The sequence below is a fragment of the Hippopotamus amphibius genome, chromosome 9 (assembly GCF_030028045.1).
Source record: "Hippopotamus amphibius kiboko isolate mHipAmp2 chromosome 9, mHipAmp2.hap2, whole genome shotgun sequence".
NCBI lineage: Eukaryota > Metazoa > Chordata > Mammalia > Artiodactyla > Hippopotamidae > Hippopotamus > Hippopotamus amphibius.
Window position 1 is genome coordinate 139,692,973 of NC_080194.1, and position 8,646 is coordinate 139,701,618.

Genomic DNA, 8,646 nt, shown 5'->3' on the forward strand with positions numbered 1-8,646 from the left:
TGTAGAACATTGTCATCTTTTTCTATTTTTTATTGCGATATAATTGACATATATCAGTTTCAGGTGTATGATGTAATGATTCAATATTTGTATATATTACAGATGATCATCACAGTAAGTCTAGTTAACATCCATCACCACGCATAGTTACAGACTTTTTTTTCTTGTGGTGAGAACATTTAAGATCTACTCTCTTAGCAACTTTCAAATACATAAGAATATATCGTTTATTATACATGATAGTCACGATGCTGTACATCACATCTTCAGAACTTACTTATAACTGGAAATTTGACCTGTTGACCACCTTTACCCAGTCCCACCCCAATAATGATTTTGAACTATTTTCTATAGAAAGAATAGAAAACTTACGTTTTCTCCAGCACAGTTAATTAAAATTTTTTTTGATAGATTGGAAACATTTCTTTCATCTCTCAACTTGTTATTGGTAACATCATGGAGATTATTAGGACTGTTGTCACATTCAGTTTTTCAGGATTGTTGTCCCAATCAAGTTTTTTCACATAAAAGCTGCAAGTTTTCAGGGCGTTTTCTAGTTTTCTTGTGCAAGGACTAATGTAATACTTTTTTGGATTGATGGCACTAATTAACTAGCTTGTTGGCACTTGTATTTTCAGGGTTTTACTACACAAATTACTGGATAGTTCCCTTAAGAGGGGAGCTTAATCCCCTCCCCTGACCTTGAATGTGAGCTGGACTTAGAGACTCACTTCTAACAAATAGAATACAACTGAGATGATGTCATATCACTTCTGAAACTAGGTCATAAAAGGTATTCTTGCTTCCTTTTCTTTCTCGTCCTTATTCTTTCTCTCTCATCACTCACTCAGAGAGAAGCCAGTTGTAGGCCATGAGAACACACAAGCAGCTGTGTGAAGAAGGTCACATGGTAAGAAACTGACTCTTCTTGTAAACAGCCAACAGGGAACTGGGGCCAGTTACCAACAGCCATGTGAGTGAACCGTCTTGGAAGCAATATCCCAGCCCCAGTCAAGCCTTCAGATGAATGTAACCTCAACTGATGTCTTAAATGTAACTATTTGGGAAATGTAATTAAAAATAAAATCTTCTGCCAACCCAGTAAAACCTTTGCTCAAAATATAACAAAGAATGGACTTCCCTGGTAGTGCAGTGGTTAAGAATCCACCTGCCAATGCAGGGGACACAGGTTTGATCCCTGGTCTGGGAAGATCCCACATGCTGCAGGGCAACTAAGCCTATGTGCCACAACTACTGAGCCCACGCTCCACAACTACTGAAGCTCTCATGCCTAGAGTCCATGCTCCTCAACAAGAGAAGCCACCACAATGAGAACCATGTGCACTGCAACAAAGAGTAACCCCTGCTTGCCACAACTAGAGAAAGCCTGTGAGCAGCAATTAAGACCCAACGCAGCCAAAAATAAATAAATAAATCTTTTAAAAAAATGTAAAAAATAATACAGTAGTTTTGTTATTGAATAAGGATTAAACCAAACTGTGATGTGCATCACAGACAATCCACTAAAGAGATTTCAAAGACAGAAAGAAATCTCACCCTATATAGCCAGGCAGACACAACTCATTACATACTTATGAATTGTCTTTGTCCAAAAGAAAAAAAGAAAACTTATCTTTTCAACAGGCAGGAAGGAATAACTGGGAGCCAGCCACAGAAGCTAAACTTTCAGACAGGGAGCCAAGGTGCCATCCTCCTTGGTGTTCACATTTCAAAGGGATGGCTCTAAGACCCCCAAGGAGGACAGTCCTAGGATGCAAAAACTGGTGAGCTTTTAAAAAGATTTAAGTGTCTGCAAGAGACAGAGAAAGCAGTTAAGATGGTAAATTTTCTAAAGCAAATGCCAAAAGACAAGGTGTGAGAGTGTTTTTCCCTTTTAGCACCAGGAAAATTCTAATTTTTTTAGATTTTTATTTACCTAATCTCATGATGTTTCCTGAACCCAAGGCACCAGTTAAGCCACTCCCAAATTCCTGGGCCTTCCAAAACACATATTCATTCCAAAATGAATATTTGCTGTTTTCAGATGCTAAGTTTTGGGGTAATTTGTTACCCAGTCACAGAAAACCAACACAGGAGTGATGTATAAACATGCAGCTTCATCCGAAGACACACACGATGTCTGCATTACACCAGGACTTGTGCTCCACACAGGTACAGAGGAACTGTGATCATTCTGTTCCATTGGATTTCCATGAATGCAAAAATGAATCATGTGTCCATAATTGTATATATTGGACTATTGAGTATTTATTTATTTAGGCTGCGTTGGGTCTTTGTTGCTGTGCACGAGCTTTCTCTAGTTGCGGCAAGCGGTGGCTTCTCTTGTTGCAGAGCATGGGCTCTGGGCACTCGGGCTCCAGTAGTTGCAGCGTGCGGCCTCAGAAGTTAGGGCTTACGGGCTTGGTAGTTGTGGTATATGGGTTCAGTTGCTCCCCTGCATGCGGGATCTTCCCGGCCCAGGGATAGAACCTGTGTCTCCTGCATTGGCAGGCGGATCCTTAACCCCTGCACCACCAGGAAGCCCCTGGATTGTTAAGCCTATTCATGCAGGAGAGATTTTCCATTTTGATGGAGTGTCACTGAGAACTCATTGTCCACTTACCATTTTACACTCTTACTGGTTGGAAGGACTTTTTGCACACTAGCTTCTGGCCCTCTCCACTGCACATCCTGTCTCTGCCCCGCCAGACACAGAGATGCGTCCCCAGCTGCAGAACTGCGGTCAGGATCCAGCCGGCAGCATCTTCAGGGTTGGCCTCCTCATCCAAGGACACACCTCACACAAGTCCATACCTGCTGCCGGTGAGTGAGATGGGTGTGAAGGCCTGGCCATTTCACCTCGAAGAGGGACATGCCAGTGGACCACACTCAGTCTCGAGCTCCCCATCCTGTGGCCATGACTTTGCTGGGCTTGCATAACCACTGACTTCTCCATCTTCCCAATCCTACTTCCTCTTCTGCCCTCCACAGTTATAGTTTCCTAATAAATATCCCGTACCCCAAACGGTCTTGGCAGCATCTGCTTCTGGAGAACCAATCCCATGACAGTTGGAACGAGGGTGGGGGCCAGGCAAGCAGGTGATTAGCTGGGGTTTTGGAGCTGGATCCCTCATGACAAACCTGGCAATGGAGACCCCGTTAGTGGGTGGAGCACAGACAGCCCCTGGCAGAAAGTAGCGGTCCAATTATGAAAACTTTCACTGGTGGTAGACTGAGAGGGTGTAGCAGTGGGAGAGAATACACCAGTGAGTACAACATATCAGTTGGGTGAACCGTAGGGAGGAGATAGTAGATCCAATGACAATGGGATTGTTTGGCTGCTGTAAGTGCCGCTGACACTCAATACCTACAGGCAATGAGGTGTTGAGGGCAAGTGACAGTCCCTTGAAAGGCAGGCTAGAAAGCCAATGGCAGGACTTCCCTGATGGTCCAGTTGTTAAGACTCTGTGCTTCCAAAGGAGGGGGTGCAGGTTCAATCCCTGGTCAGGGAGCTAAGATCCCACATGCCTCTCGGCCAAAAAACCAAAACATAAAACAGAAGCAATATTGTAACAAATTCAATAAAAACTTTAAAAATGGTCCACATCAAAACAAAAAAAAAACCTTAAAAAAAAAGAAAGAAAGAAAGAAAGAAAGCCAATAGCCTCTCTGGCTGTATGCAAGGAAGTTCCCCAGCCCCTGCAGAAGGAGGGGGAGTCAGGGCTCAAGCCTGAACCTTCATGGTTCCAAGTCCTGGGCCTGCACTTAAAATAAATTTTGATGCACCAAGTTAGGTCAGTTATGCAAAGGTGAGGGCCATGGCTGGGAAAACCTGGGATGTGGACACACAGGGTGGAGCCACTCGGGTGGAGGCCTCACGGATTTCTGGCTCTCTAGACCACACTGAGACCTGTGAGCCTGCGGACCTGTCCTGATCCTCATCCTTCTCCAAGGCTAGCACTCCTCGGAGCTGGAAGGCCAGGTGAAGTTCTCTCCGCACCAGGCAACGTGTGCTCCCCTCAGGGCCTGCCCTCACCTCCCCTGTAGGCCACTAGGCCTGCAATGAGTTAAGTCCAATATGACCCCGCCAGGGATGTGCTGGGCCTGATGAGAGAGGAAGGGGCTCTGCTCTGTAGTAGCTGTAAGACCGAGCATGGGGGAGGGGGAGAGGCAGTATTGTGTGTGGGGGACTGGACTCCGAGGGTCCCTGGCAGGAATGTAAAATTGGAGAGAGAAGATTGTTTTGTTTTGTTTTGTTTTGTTTGTTTGCTTGCTTTTGTTGTTGTTGTTGTTGTTGGGGGTTTTTTTGGCCATGCCATGGCATGTAGGATCTTAGTTCCTCGGCCAGGGATTGAACCTGCGCCCTCAGCGGTAAAAGCACAGAGTCCTAACCACTGGACCGGCAGGGGATTCCTGAGAAGATATTTTTGGACGTGGGCCTCTAGGAGATGGTGGGAACTCTTAGGATGGCTCCTAGAAACTTGGAGAAAATGATTGCGCTTGGCGAATGAGGTTGAAGTGCTAGGGCGGCAGTGGCAGACGTGGAGATGGGATTCTGTCCTGGGGAGAGCCCAGAGGATGCACCCTTCTGCCGAGACCAGCTGGGCGACTCGAGGTGAGTGACGGGTGCCGCAAGCTTGAAGAAGACACAGACACAGACTGAAGAGAAAAGTGGGACGGGTGGGGGGGGGGGGCTCAAGATCTCTCAGATCAAGAGCCCTGCTGACTCATCCCAGGTTGCTTTTATTGAGTTCTTCCGCGCTAACATTCTCAGGTTACACCCATAAACAATCAAAGGCCTCACATGACTGAGGCAATGATCTTTGTTTACTTCCTGGGTCCGAGTTGAGCAGGTGTGGATTTGAGCTGGGGGTGGAGAGCAAAACAGCCCTGGGGGCAGGAGACCTCTCTCAGATATTAGGGGTCTGTGCCCCACCCGTGTTGGCCTCTCTGCGACGGTGCCTGTCTTAGGTTGTTCCTCCCTTGAGGAATCTTACCCGTCTCTGGCTAACCAGTCATCCTCCAGGGCCAAACAGGGTGATATAAGGAAGGCTCTATGCCCCACCCCTGTTGGCCCCTCTACGGCTGTGCCTGTCTTAGGTTGTTCCTCCTCTGAGGAATCTTACCCGTCTCTGGCTAACCAGCCGTCCTTCAGGGCCAAACAGGGTGATATTAGTCTCCACGCCCCGCACCCTCAGCTCCTCCACTGCGCAAGCAGGACATTCTGAATCCCATCGCTCGGCCCACATACTTTAACATTTTCAAGGTTTCAGAAAGGTTCCCGAATGTCTTCCCACACCCTTCACCAAGGCCCTAACTCAGTTGTCCTCAAACTTGGACGTGCCTTCGAAGCACTTGGAGGACCGGCTAAAACACAGACTGCTGGACCCCACCTACAGCGTCTGACTCAGTGCGTCTGGGGTGGAGCCCATCAACTACCTGCTGGCCCAGGGATGGTGCTTTGAGCATCCTGCTGGGGAATGAGCCGGTGAGAGGGGCACCAGTGCTACTCACAAGCTCGGTGGTGACTCTCCTCCACGGACCAGGCTGACGACAGGACGAGCTGTGACAGAGCTTGGCTCTCAGAGAGAAATGGGGGTGGTAGGACCCGGCGAGAGGGGCCAAAAGCCAGGGCGTCACCATCATGATGGTGGCTGGTCAAATCATCAACGTTGGGGTGGCAGCCAAGGGGTCTGGTCCACAGACAGCTACGGAGATGGCTCAGGAATGTGGTGTTGGGCTTCCCTGGCGGCACAGGGGTTAAGAATCGGCTTGCCAATGCAGGGGACACGGGTTTGAGCCTTGGTCTGGGAAGATCCCACATGCCGCGGAGCAACTAAGCCCGTGCACCACAACTGTTGAGCCCACGTGCCATGACGACTGAAGCCTGTGCACCTGGATCCCATGCTCCACAAGAGAAGCCACCACAATAAGCCCATGCACTGCAACGAAGAGTAGCCCCTGCTCTCTGCAATTACAAAAAGCCCATGCACAGCAACGAAGACCCAATGCAGCCAATAAATAAAAAATAATTAGTAGATTAAAAACCTGAAACTACATAATCATTAAAAAAAAAAGAAAAAAGAACGTGACTTTGGGAATTCCCCGGCGGTCCAATGGTTAGGACTCAGCGCGTTCACTGCCGAGGGCCCAGGCTTGATGCTTGGTCGGGGAGCTAAGATCCCACAGGCTGCACAGCGTGGCATGGCCAAAAAACAAACCAAACCAAAACAAACTAATAAACAAATGTATATCCAGGGGCCAAAGGGATAGGCCTCTAACAAGGATACCAGCTGGCTTACACCTGCCTTTCCTGCATGCGGGGTGTCGTGGACACCACACGCTGAGAGCTTCCTGAGTGCTTGATCTATCAGCATGGGATCCCACGTAGTACCACGGCCCCCTGGAGGATCCACTCCTCAGCAAAGGAGGTGGTGAGTGGGCCTCTGACCCCTTGAACCAGAAGCTGCCAGCTAGGGGTGATGTGATGCACAGCCTGTGGAAGGTGCAGCTGCAATGCCAGCTCAAAGGCAGTACTCGGCAAGCTCAGGTGCCACCCCGAAGACACTGAGTGCACTAAACCTGTGCCTGGCACCGTGTCCTCAAGAGGAGGAATGCATGGACCTGGGCACTGAGGGATGGAAGCAGGAGTTGTCCCACATGTATCATATCTGGTTCTGGGTAACACATTACCCCCAAACCTAGCAGCTGAAAAAAATGATAACATTCATTACCTCACAGTTTCCGTGGGTCAGGAATCTGGTTACAGCTCAGCTGGGAGCCTTTATTTCAGGGGCTCTGCAGTCAAGGCATTGACTGGGGCTGTGGTCATCTCAAGGCTTCAGTGGAGGATGACTGGGAACAAGCAGCTTTCAAGCTCACTGATGTGGTTGTCAGCAGGAGACATTAGTCCTTCGCCATATGGGCCTCACCCTACAGCAGCTATACCATGGCAGCTGGCTTCCCTTAGAGCAAGTAGGCGAGAAAGCAGGAGAAGATGCTCAAGGTGGAAGCCACAGTCTTTTTGTAACCTGATCTCGGAAGGGACATCCCATTGCTTCAAGCTGCTGCAACTCTGGGCTCTGCGGGTCTAGAGTCCTGGTCCCCAAAGGGCGACACTTCCGCTGAGGGACCCACATACAATGGAATGGTAAGCCACAGCTGCTACCTGGGCTCTTTGGGCTTCTTGTGTGCAGGGTCCAACTGGCAAGGAGAAGAGCCCGCACTTTGACAGGGAAATTGACCCTGACACCAAGAGGAGGTAGGGCTGCTGCTACTCCATGAAATTTGGGTGATCCACTTGGAGCCCCCGGATAGTCTCTTGCACAGTTGTGACCGTAAATGAATGGGTACAGCACCCCCAGCCTGAGAAGGGCATGCCCCTGGGAGATGAAGGTCTGGGTCATGCCCCCAGGTAAGCCGCCAAAGCCAGCAGAGGTAGTAACTGCAGGCGAGGGGAATCTAGAATGGAGGAGGGTGAGGATGGGTATCCCTTGTAGCCTGGAGGCTGTCTGCTGCGACCATGGCTACAGTTCATCCTACTAACTTTCCTCTTCTAATGAAAGCGAGAAGCAAGGCTGACTGAAATCCTGGAGGACCAGAACCCCCAAAATATAAGCGAGAGAGCAAGAGAGCGGGAGAGAGATGTGTGTGTGAGCAGTGTGAGCAGTGTGGGCTGTGAGACACGGCGGTGCACCACCAACATCCCCCTGGAGGAGGAGTTTCCCGTGCAGCCCTGGGGAGCATGTCAGCCGAGCATAGTGAGGTCAGGGTGCAGTGTCTGTAACTTCAGTCTGTTCAGCCACCAGGAGCTGCTTCATCTAAGGTCATGCCCTTCCCAGGGCAGCCATACCCAGCCACTGAGCATAAAGGCCCTGCCCCTTGGCTCATGGAAGACACCCAGGGGACAAGTCTTGCTTCAGAGCTTCCCACCTGGTTGGCTGAGGCTGTGTCAGGCCTGTGTCCAAGTTCACATTCTCTTTCCTTCCTCTCCCAGGCATCGATCCCCAGTAAATCTCTTGCACCACAGGCTCTGTGTCAATGTCTGCTTCCAGAGAGTCCAACCTTCGACACCTCCAGTGAGGACGTGTCTGTGTTATGATCTGACCTCTGGCTTTGCCCCAGGTGAGTTGCACAGGTATTCCTGGAAGCCATTTGGACACGGGGACAGCTAGCAGTGACCTAACTGGATGTGGACAGGATTGTGGATCCTCTAAATGTGTCCCACTAAACCTAAACCGAATGTGTCCCCAGTGCAACTTCCCCTTAGCCAGACCACAAAAATGCCTGGGGCCTCTCCATGAACACTTAGAATGTGAGGGAGGGATGGGAGAGTGGAGTTGCTGATCTTAACCAATTGTGGTTCAAATATCTCATTTTTGCAAAATTTGCAGAAACACATGATCCCCCCAGGGCCTTCAAAGTAGCCTGTGCAAGTGAGGGGCCCTGGAACTTAAGCTGCATTCATTTCATGGTAGATAGACTGCCAGGGTGTATTTTGTCCTATCGTTTAAAAAATGTGTACTATATATACATATATATTTATATACATACTATATATACATATATATATACATATATAGTAAAATGTAAAAATGCACCTGTTTTTAAATAATTAAAAAATTATAACCATTCTTATAAAATTCC